This window comes from Phalangium opilio, unplaced genomic scaffold (genome assembly GCF_054372755.1).
Source record: "Phalangium opilio isolate 3A_F unplaced genomic scaffold, DU_Popi_V2 ptg000094l_1, whole genome shotgun sequence".
In the NCBI taxonomy this organism is placed as follows: Eukaryota; Metazoa; Arthropoda; class Arachnida; order Opiliones; family Phalangiidae; genus Phalangium; species Phalangium opilio.
The window spans coordinates 968,061-981,030 of NW_028324199.1; positions in this window are offsets into that span (position 1 = coordinate 968,061).

Here is a 12,970-nt window from a genome sequence, read left to right on the forward strand (position 1 = left end):
TAGTTATATAGATTCATGCCAATACAGAAAAACTTTGTAAAAATAAAATAAATCAGGTTTCGTTGAAAAAAAGATGGTTTTTGTGTAATCTTTGTTAACATTCTTTAGAAATCCTACTTAATACTGGCCTATTCTTGATAAATATTCTACAAACATTTTAAAAAATTGTTTAAGAATCCTCTATAAGGATCTGTCCAAAAATCTAAAGATTGTCTGTGGAATCTTTATTGACTTTCTTTAGAGATTCTACAAAGTGTGTCTATTTTTTATAAAACTTTTATAGACTCTTTACAGAATTCCATTAGAATATCCTCTATGTTCTATAGAAACTTCTCTGAGAGCTTGATGAAATTTCTAAAGACTTTTCATAAACATTCAATAGCAGCTTTAAAGAATACCTTAAGAATATATTCTATACGATTCTATAAAACAATTGTAGATTTATCTGTAGAAAAACCTTTCGAAAATTGACCCAATGCTCCACAAATTTTCTAAAAAAATAAGATATCCCTATAGAAAAATCTTTGGAAAATTTATAGACTTATTCTAAGTTATTTCTTTCGAATATTTTTGTATTCCCCATCACCCTACGCCAACCGTAGGAACCGGTATGGTGAAAGACGACTTCCCTCCGCGTGAACGAACGGGAAGGAAGTCTGAAGACTTACTTTATGTTTACTAGTTGTAGGATAACCGCTGCCATATATTGGTACATTTTTAAAAATGAATTATGATATAGCACCGCCTGTGAGAAAAAATGTATCTTGTGTTAAATTTAATATCAAAGCAAAACGTTTACATTAATTTCAAAGCATAACTTAAACATGAACAAATGTGGATGAGAGGGAAAGTATGACAATGGCCATAGAGCCTGTGTTAAAAACGCGGACATCAAAGTTTCGCCAATAACTATTTAGTCTACTAGTGCCTGATGGACTTGCAAACTCGCGACTGAAAGTATTTCCGACATTTATGCTCCTTGGTTTAACCATAGCCCACTCGATCACGCGCATCACGACGCAAGCTGCTCGTGCTATAGCTAAATTACCGAGATTTGTTTTAAACATATCTAGTTTTATGTGCTCTTCTTTTGCTTCGATAACCTTACTTAAATCTATATTATACCTTCAAATACCTTTTAAAACATTACCAGCTACTCTGTCCTGACTACAAACACAAATCGAGGAAGTTCTAGCATACACATTAGCAGACGACGGTAACCGCGTAACCGCGAGTTAACACAAGACCTATTTTAAGGGAGTGAACAGGCCCAATATAGCTACGCCAATAAAACGGTCAACTACGTCAAAACTCTTTTCCCCTCATCCACTTTTGATATGAAGAAGTTTTTTAAATTCTTACTTCCAGAATTCCGACTTTTCCCGTTGTAACATTAGCATACCTGAAAGCGTAACTGATAAATATAACGCCTATAAAACAAGTAGGGAAACAACATTACTATCTCTCCTAGTCGACAGAACTATCAATACCCACTTATTTACCTCAACATGCAACTATTGCTCTAAAATTATCAACAATTTAACGTTAATACATCTGTTAGCTGTCCTATATTCACCTCCACTTAGCAGTTAAGAAGTATTAAAAACCTCAAAATTTAGCAAACATCCATAAGCTGACGGCACAGTGGCCATTTTCTTTCTCTAACACTATATAGTTTATAACGGGTAATTTTTCTTTTCATGAAACTTACTTGAATTTTGAAAATCCTGTATGTGGAACTATTGGAAAAGATAAATTTAACGGCATGGTTTCTTATAGCTTATAACCCTTTTTTCAACGGGACTCGTTTTTCAATTTCAAGTTTTTCGCCTTCTTGGATTTCCTGATGAAAAATCCAATTTTTCAGCACAAAAGGTATTTTTCAAGAAAAAACAGCGACTAGATTTCCATGTTGATACATACGCGAAACAGAGAATTTGCTTACGTTATTACTTTTTCGGAATAAGCTTTAACAACAAGTAAACTCGACAATTTCTAAAAACATCTAAGTAATTAAACCATAATTATAATCTAACCTCTGTGGGTTTATATAGGTAGGTACCACCTTTACGATATATGGAGGCGTGGGAACTAACCCATATGCCACAGCTAACGAGCAGCACACGATAAGACTCTTCGATGTAACTAATAGGGAAAGACACGGCTGTAAAACATTACCTTCGATCTTGCTTTTTGGTGCCTACGCTCTAGGTGGTTTTTTGGATCCAGAGAGTATGCATAGACAGCTATGGGTCAACCCCCTTGTGTGTCCCGATATTGAGGGTTGTATACCCTCTTTCTTTCATCGAAAAGGCTTATACTTACTATTACCGTTAACCTCAGAAGCTTTGATTGGAAGGACAAACCAGGTAACTCCACGGAGGAAAACTTAACAAAAGAGGAGAAAACTATCTGCGTAGAAATAACTCTACGGAGAATGGTTTTTCCCAGGTATATATTTCAACATAGGAGTTGTTTTGCAGAATATCCTTTCGTTACCATGACAATGCCTGTAAACAAATTATAATAAAATAATGATATGCAGTTGTAATGTAGTTGTAAATTCCTTTAGCCTTACTTTGTTTCCTTAATATTTATGGCTAGTTGCTTTATTATTTATGTCTCGTTTATTGTCTAGAGGGTTTACTTATTATTATCATTATTAATTTTTAATTATTTATATCAGAAGTAGGACTACAAGTAAAGTGCTCTAGCATTGGTAATAAATCCAGGCACTATTGAACAAATTTGAGCATTTTATGCCGCTTCCATGGCGCCTACACTAGAGAGAAAAAAATTGGTCAAGTTCCAAAAACATTTCCTACCCCTTCCCTTCAACCTAAAGTCGCGGAACACGGACGCGGGTGCTTGAATATAGTTCGAGCACCTACCTCCGCGAGCGTCTCACGTTTTGGAGGGAAAATTCAGAAACCGCTACTAGAGGGTGAACTGTTGGTGTGTTATCAAAAATATTCGCTTTAACCAAGTGAAGAATTTACTTACCTCGATACTTCTAGTCCCTTATCCTACTTCTGATATTACCTTTATGTGTTTGTAAAGGCCCAATAGTCCACGCCTCAACTGTATATTTATTATCGAAGCTACATTCACATCTGGATTGTTACATATGGTATTTTTAATCGTATTCTGAAGAACTGTACACAGAAGCAATTAAAAGTACATTTAGTTATTTTATAAAGGTACAACAGAAATATCTTACAACTGCAATTATGAAGCAATATTTGGTATTGCAAATAGAGTTTTGGTTCGATTCAGAATTGACTGGGATGCATCGTCACGAGTGAAGGTTGTGAAAAACTAGCAGAATGTAGTCCTATGTACTCATTACTTTTACATTATACTTTTAGAACACATGGTAATGAAAACTTCCAAAGGTCGTTTTTAATTATCATCTTGTTGTAAAGTCGTCAAATAATGGCGTTTCCAAGGCAATAAAAATGTATTTAAAACGCTTTCATTAATAAACGACATAAATAGAAATTAAACTACATAGCATTTTTGGGGTCGCTTAATTCGACAAATAGCTTCGTTTGAATTGTAAATACCAAATCCGCGGTTGGGCTAAATTCACTAAAAACATTGGCGGGATTCAGTCTAATATGAATTCGGTCTGATGGAATTCTGCGCAATGGGAAGATACCCATTAGTCCCATTATATTTTTACCTCTTTAAGTGACGATGACGTCACGGAGAGGTATTATACCGGACGTATGTGTGGGGGGGGGGGTGTCTGTCGAGGAGTGTATGTCTGGGCGGGTGTGTATGTGGGTGTTTGTGTGTGTGTCTGTTGTTACACCCACGTGACCGCGTTCGCAGTTTCCAAATCGGAGCAAACGTGTTCGCCATTTCCGAACTGCATTCACAGTCACGGAAATGGCTCCTCTACTTGAGTTCTCACACCACCATCTTCTGGTCTTTGTCCATCCCACACGGACACCAGTCTGTACTTACTGGCTTCTAATCACCACCATCTTCTGGTCTTTGTCCATCCCACACGGACACCAGTCTGTACTTACTGGCTTCTAATCACCACCATCTTCTGGTCTTCGTCCATTCCACTTGGACACCAGTCTGTACATACTGGCTTCTAATCACCACCATCTTCTGGTCCTTGTCCATCCCACTTGGACACCAGTCTGTACAAACTGGCTTCCAAACACCACCATCTACTGGTCTTCCGTCTATTCCACATAGACACCAATCTGTCTCATTGGCTTCTAACTCCATCGTCATCGTTTGGTTTAAGACATTCGCGGCGATCAGCTAGGGTTACGAGAAACGTCTAGCTTCCCTAGGGTGGGTTGTCCACCAAAGGTTTTCGCAATTGCGGTTGTTCTTGCTTTTAACTGTAGTTCGACACCCTTATATACTACCTATTTGAGTAAGGCGAAGCAACCGGCGTATGCTTCATTTCAAACTCCAATATTAGTCAAGTCTCTCAAGAATGTTTAATTGTTCTTTATCAAAACGATGTAACGCTCAATTAGGCGAACAACTAACGAAAAAAATATTTAATATTAATTATATTTATTTTAATATTTAAGATAATCTTGTTTCTCAACTCAAAATTAATACGGAGAGTTAAAAAGCAGTCTATGTTTTTGTCTGTGTGTGTCCGTCCATTGTTACACTAGTGCGTCGCGTTAGCAGTTAGCCTTGTGTTGATGTGTTAAGAAATCATACAGAACCTTAATATTCCCTTTTTCCATAATATAAAGCGAATATGTGGAAGTATTTTTCGTAATTACGATGTATTTAGTACTTTTGTAGCTTTAAAGCTCTGTTTTATTTTTATATTCCAAAGATTTTTTTAATATTGTTATTTAAAATGGCTGTTTATAGAATAATCCTTGGTTTAGTGATTTCATGAAGAAAACTAAGACCTAGACTCCGGCGGGTATATCAAGTATAGGCTTAGTGAAACAAAGAGTAAATAATTGAGGCCTGAAGTGAAGTAAACTTTGTGGTTTGATTTTCGTGTCTGAAATGAAGAGACATCAACGGTTCAGAGTGAGCAGAAAGTCAAATACACTCTTATATAATCAGTTTAAGATTTTATAATAGAAGAAAAGATCATGGTGGCAAGAATAGTAAAAGGGCTAATGGTAAACGGGTAGTAGCTACAGACTTTATTCTCTTTATGGTGCGCATTGACTATTAGTGCGTCTAGCTACTATTTAGCTTTGGTGTTATTGCAAACCAGTTGTGAATGTAGCTATCGGAATAAACGGTAAACAGCTGAAGCGTAGACTTCATTTCCTGTTCTTTTCCACATTGACTGATTTCCATAAAAGAGGGTAGAAAAAGGGGGGTAGAAGCTAGCGGCTTTGGCAAGGCATTTTGGGTGTTCTCGCTTTTCTTTCTTATTTATTTGTTATATTTTCCTCCTAATATCCGGTTCACCGTATTTCAACCAATAAGAGGGCAAAGAAAGATGCGCGGGCACACCGGAAGCTTAGAGGTAAACTTTCAGAGCGAGAACACTACAGCCAAGCCTTCTACTCCCCTTCTTTCTACCCTCTTTGTTTCCATGTGTCCAAGATTAACCCTTATTGGATGTAAAATGTCGTCTGCTTTACTGTATATTCGCTATGCTTGGAATACAGCTTCAATATTTCATAAATTTTACTTCAAAAAAGAGAAATAATTCAATATCTAGGTAATAAGTTTGTAGTAGTAGACCTCTTGACTCGGAGAGGTAATATTTTGGTTTTCCCAACTTGTCTTTTCTTTCCTCCGTATGTCGGAATTGGTGCCGCTTTTCTCTTTACGGGCGAATTGGGAGGGGTGACGCGGTGTGACGGTCCGGGTTGCGGGGCTGCTGGACGTGTATTATTGTCCACGACTTTATTTACGGCGGCTCCAACGTGGTTCATTTGCCGTTGATGGCGGTTTAAATTATCTTTTCGCGCATAACTCTTATTACAAACTGGACATGCAAAAGAAATATTATCATGTTTGGTCCGCATATGACGACTTAGGTTCGGCTGGTTGGTGAAGACATCGGCGAGAGTAGAGCAGGAGATGTACACTTCATTGTACATCCGAATTCGGCTTATATTGTAGGTAGTGTAAAGTCAACATGATGCTTTGATGTGAAGACTCCCTCGAGTCTAAGAAATTTACTCCTCTGATAAAAAAACCCTAACTGTATCTTAAACTATAGTAGGAGGTACATTCCTACACGAGGGGTTTGTCACCCGAGTTCCGAATGTATATATATGTTATAGCGTTTGACCACCCAGAATAGAGACTGTATATCACCTCGGTCGAGACGTCAAGTTGACATGTTAAGTTAAGACGCACGTGTTTTCGCCTTCTAGATGGTTCGAAACGAGGGGTCGGATACGTACTAATTCTATGTACCATGTCCTTTAAGTTATCAGTATATTTTGAACTGGTAACCGACCACCCAATAATCGGGCTTGATATCTTCGCGCTTTTTGGTTTTTTTGGGGGAATCCCGATTGAAACCAGTGATTCATATGTGTATGGTTTTTAATCCTACAATTCATACTAACTGTTTTAAGTTCTATTGTGATTTGAAGAGACTTCGTGGAAGGGTTAGAGGTTTTCATACTACACTAGGTCATGGGGACAGGGACAATTTTTGAAAATTTGGTCAAAACGATTTTTTCTGTCCAAGACTCAAGTCGAGTCAAATATTTTTTAAAAACTTTTACAAATAAAATTAAAAAAATGGTTGCGGGTAGAATTCCCACTAGCATATATAATTGGTGGTTAAGCGCTCCAGAAGATCAAAACCCACCAATGATAATAGACGATGAGGATGAGATAGAAGATGAAATTATTAATTTCATTGTGGAGAACGAAGATGGAAGTGACTCCATGGTAACGTTCCCCATAATTCAACCCGGGGATATGTAAGTGATTTTATTATTATTATTATTATTTTATGTTCATTATTATCTGCTCTTAATAACATTTTTATGTATTTAGCGCCGATTTAAGCGATTTTGATGCATTCGACGAGGAAATCGTTGCTAATATAAATTGTGACGGTTACCGGTAAATACCTTTTTATTTATTAATTGCTTCTCAAATTGTACTAAATGAATTCGTTTAGGGTAATGGACACCATCAGGATCCTACCCCTACCGAGTATGGGCTCGGAGGATGCCAGAAATCTGTTGGTGGCTTTGGAAGATTTAGTTGCGGCGTATATTCGTCCGAGGTGTGTATTGAAAATATAGTTAAGAATTAGATTATATATTAATATATATTTTTTATACCCAATAGTCCTATCAGGGGCGAGGATGGTAGTACCCCACCGCGGAAAGTGGAGTAATATCTCCTAACTGCGATGGATATAGGTATGACCCATTAACATTTTTTAATCCGACTGAAATTAATTATCAGGTTCATAGATCCACTAAAACAATTTTATCCCTTATTATCAGCGTTCAAAACGCCTTATTCTCGCGGTTCGTGACAAGGCGGGACAACTGCAACAGCGCGGACCTAACGATTGAGGATCGGGAGCTCACCTACCAACTGGACAGAGCCCTGATCCAACACATCAGTGCCACTATTAGCGCTAGCATTTTAGAAAATTTCTCTATTGCCTATCAATTGTAAAAAAATAAAAAAAATAAAATAGAACTATATTCTGATTTGTAATTTTATTCGTCTCCTAAATTTTTATTTACAATTTCTTTGTGGTTATAAATCCACTCGGAAAATAATATACATTTAGATAGTGCACATAAATACTTCTTATTATTACGAACAGTTTTATGATTAAGCATACATGTAATCATGGGTCCATCATCGTGGATTTCGTTGGCTTTGGGACACCCCACTCCATTCAAGTCTATAACTTCCCGATTAATAATGTTTAACAAAAAGAAACACTTTTCATCTCCTTTGCAGAATACGCGGTCGTAGCCTTGGACTGCAGATCGGAGGCACTCCCCGAGTTTTACGTAGGGGGTTACCCCATAATCTCATTCCAGACCATGCAGGTTGTTTAGAAGCCACCTGTTCTGACGCACAGTGTCGTATGTAAGTTCTTTTTCACGGTATGGGGGCGTGAAAGACCATGAGCCAACCATCGGTGTTTTCTCTACGGTTGTAACGGCCACCTCCTTGGCTATTTGTTGCCGTTCAACGCCAACAATTCGCCCGGTAAGAAAATCAAAGTCAACGACCACGGATTTCTTAAGCCTTGGTGAGGGTAAAAAAATCTCCCATTAACACTGATATTTACGGTTCAAACTTTAACTTTAAAAAACACCAAGTCCACAAAAATTATACTTACATTGTACTTGTTGGATGGTCCTTCCTTCCTCGTCGGACTTTAGAGATTGTGATGGTGGTTTAACTCAGGGTTCTGGCTATTTATACTATTTAATAAGATCATCATCCTAGCTTTGACTGTACATTAATGGTGTTTACACCGTGGGTTTTTTCGGGAAGATTATTCTCGAACAATCTACAACTTTGACTGTACATTTTACGTCATGACCTTAAACAACGTTAACCTGGGTTTTACGGGGAATTTTTATTTTCCTAGAATGATCTAGAATAATCGGTAGAGCTGGGTTTTTTGGGGATTCTTTATTTTCCCCCAACGTCATCTGGAGGTTCATACCCCCTTAACCATTTGATTAATACCGGAGAAACTAATGGTTCAAATTTTGACCTAATTAACATACTAAAATACTGTTTATTTCTTAAATCATAATTCACCCCATCTTCATACTCCAATGTATGTACTGCTGCATCCGAGAATCGAACACGCTTCATTGACCTGTCAATCAAAAACACCCCTTGCAGGTGCGAGAGCGGGGTGCGTCAATCAAAAAGCATACGAACAAAGTCTTCTCATCCACCATCTTGTTTTCTCACCCTCCATCTTGCTATCCTCAATCGTCAATCCTCCCTGCCTTCCACTGTACCTGCACTGGGACCGGCATTTATGTACTACTCACACTTTTACGTCAAGATCGTGCAAATCGTGCGGGTCGCGGTATTATCATCTATATTCGTCAAACCCTTGTTCACCACTTATTACCCGTTCAAACGACCTACCCAGAATCCTTATGGATTGACCTCAAGCCAAAATCTTCTCGCACTTGGATAACGCTCGGCTGCATCTACCGTCCCCCAAACACGTCCCCGACTGAAACTTCCAAACTCTTCCAAGATCTCAAACTTATTTCTGCGCAACGCTCTGAAATCATTATCACCGGGGACTTTAACCTGCCTTCAATCTGTTGGACAACCGTTACCCCCACTCTCAGTGCCTCATCCGTCCATAATGACTTTCTCGCACTCCTTCACTCTTCGGCTCTGAGCCAACATGTCAATTTCCCGACCAGATTCAGCCAAAGCAACTCGGCTCGGATCGACCATAAAAAAGCTCGCTCGTTAATCGAGCCGCAAAAGTTGCGGCTCGGCTCGGCTCGAACTCGGCTCGCTCGTCAACAGTCCTAATTTATAGAGAGCTTATCTTTACGCGTGTCTTGGTGAATATGCACGGTTTAACGTTGTAGGTTTTCGGTAAGCACGTATCCGTGATGAAACCTAGCCTTACTAATGATAATTTAAAACATAACCTAACTTAACCTAAACTTACATAACGCATGATGAATGCTAAGGATAAGGAGCATACATTGTTTCTTGGAAACTTTTTCGACTCAAAATCGCCCAAAGAACATTCCCCTTGAACTATGGCAGACTTATCAGAAACACCCTATATATTTATAATTAGAAATTACATAACGTCTTGAAATTCACATAAAATCGCCAATTACTATCATACGTTTATAAGATATGTTTCAGTTCCATAAGTATGACAGTTTCTATACTTTGTAATGCTACTGACTTACAGCTCGAGCTAGTTCGAGAACGACGGAAGCGAGAATTGAAGTCCTACAGTCGGTTACTTTTACAGTCCATCTAGGTCCTATTTAGTCTGAACTAGGGCTTTGACAGCGCCTCACCAGGCCTACCTCGCTATACAACTCGAATCTATGACCTACCTCCCTCACGTCAGGACAAGCTCCAGGCAGTTTGTTACCAGTGACAAACTTATGGAACAAATGTTATGAACTTATGGTACTGTCAGTTCATAATCAGTAACAAATATTACAAAAAAAAACCTTAATTGTAATGGACTATAATATCTTAATCGATATCACTTCAAAGATATCAATGTAATTAATTATTCCAAAAAAACAAAATTACGTAACTTATTAATTTATTTTTTATCACTTAATTTCAAAGTTACGGGTTCATCACACTTTTGGTGACTCTCCCGAATAGGCAAAATCTTGAAAAATAAATAAAAAAGAAACGGCTCAGTTGCATCGTTCAGAATGACAAATTATACCCAAAACGTTCCTATTTTCATTCAGATCTCTTATACACCCTTTCAATACATACACTATACTTTTTCCTCTCCCCCTCTCTCTCTCACTCTCGCTCTCGCTCTGTATGTAACGGTATACTCTACTTTATAACAACATCGTTTAGAATCTTGGAAATAAGTCAGTCGGTACAAAACGTTCCAAAAAGGGGCGTGGATTAAAAGTCATTGTAGACCAATCATTAACCGAGGAAACGTCGATAGAGGGTGTGCTATTAATTCTACGCCGGATTTCTAGTTTCTACATTGAAAAATATTACAGCAAAAAAAAATATATATTCAGTGAAAATTTCTAAACTCCAAATATATACAGCTCCGTTTTTACTAGTTACGACATAACACTCTTAACCATCGGTGTAGTAAGATGGGCACAGTTAATATCGGGGCTATTGCCATGTTAATACTAGGTGCTTATTACTGTCCAATATTGGTTAGAGCTAATCCTTTAGGAGACATTACTCTACCGTTTATTAAAATTATCGATCAGTTTTATGAGAAATAATCTACTTTACACGACTCGTTTCAATGTCAAGAACATGCCAAGTTCTTATTGGAAGGTAGTAAGAAAGGAGAACATTGGGCAATTCAAGGTAATTAACACTCTCTCTCATGACTTATTTACTACCAAAAAACATCTCACATCCATTACCAATACACATTCTGATGAGTTACATCGTTTAAGCAGTGTTGTGACCACTCGGTCGGACCTTGACGCTCTCGAATTGTCTTGCAAAGGCCTCTCAACCAGAATTATTACCTTAGAATCCCTGTCTGCTGGGATGCATACTTACACTGACCTGGAAACGCTTCAAACTGGTCTCAGAAATCTTCAATCAACCTTTTCCAAAGATTTACTCGCCCTTCAAAAATCTGTTACCAATTTCAGTACCAACTTCCACTCCCTACAGACTGCTCCCTAAAACATCACCCCTCTCTCTGAAGAAATTGAGGCCCTTGAAGCTTTTCACGCTATAATAGCGTCACAACTGGAAGACGAAAACGATGAACTTTGTGACCTCAAGTCAGCCCTTACTACTTCGTCTACGTCAGCTTCACTACACGACACAAATACATCTCAGTCTTGGGTTGCGCGTCCATTTGGCGACATCTCCCAATCTTCCACTCAAACACCACCACCCCCTTGTGATCAACAAGCTAGTCATATCCAAAGTACACATCTAAACTCGAGTCACTGCCCTCAGCAAATTCCTAGCCCGACACGCACTAACCTTCTAAATCATCACCACACTCAAAATCAGTCTCGGTCCTTCAACTATAGCCACTCTCCCAACTTAAAACAAGACCCATTGACTTCAGATCTCTACAGCCGCAAGCGTAACGCTATCTTGTTTAATGTCCCGGATACCGATGACTGTCAAGAAGATCATACGTTCGCCTACTCCGTCCTCCACGATCTTGAATTCACCCCAGTTCAATGTCGCCTGACATCTATCAAGCGTCTGGGTGAATACTGTCCTTGGAAAAATCGCCCCTTAAGATTTCGCTTCGAATCAGTGATCCATCGCCAATACTTCACACAAGGTATAAATTACTGGCGCCAACAAAATACGTTTGACTATTGTGTACCGCCCGACCGATCTCCCCAACAACGTGACACCCATCGCCGTCTTGTGGCGGAACTTCGGACACGACGAGCCAACGGAGAGATTGGACTTGTAATCCGCCAAGATAAAATTACTCTATCGTCTCATCCTCGCTATCAAACTGCCTCCTCTACCCAAAACTCCAATGCGCAAAACACTAGCTATTCTGTCCAGGGTGGACCTCAAGTCCTCTCTAATTCAAACAATATCCCAGTCTCACATTTGGTTTACTCTGCCAACGTGCAACAACCTCATCCTTGTTATGCCCAAAAAAACTAACTTCAGCCTCGGGTCTCACCGTCATCCTCTTTAATGTCCAGCATCTTTTTGGCAAACGCTATGAACTTATTTCCCTCTCCCCGACCTGGAACGCTGACTGTATTTGCATTACGGAGACCTGGGCTTCTCCCTCACAAAATGACGCCATTTTTAATCTTCCCGGTTTCACACTTTTACGTCAAGATCGTGCAAATCGCGCGGGTGGCGGTATTATCATCTATATTCGTCAAACCCTTGTTCACCACTTATTACCCGTTCAAACGACCTACCCAGAATCCTTATGGATTGACCTCAAGCCAAAATCTTCTCGCACTTGGATAACGCTCGGCTGCATCTACCGTCCCCCAAACACGTCCCCGACTGAAACTTCCAAACTCTTCCAAGATCTCAAACTTATTTCTGCGCAACGCTCTGAAATCATTATCACCGGGGACTTTAACCTGCCTTCAATCTGTTGGACAACCGTTACCCCCACTCTCAGTGCCTCATCCGTCCATAGTGACTTTCTCGCACTCCTTAAGTCTTCGGCTCTGAGCCAACATGTCAATTTCCCGACCAGATTCAGCCAAAGCAACTCGGCTCGGATCGACCATAAAAAAGCTCGCTCGTTAATCGAGCCGCAAAAGTGGCGGCTCGGCTCGGCTCGAACTCGGCTCGCTCGTCAACAGTCCTA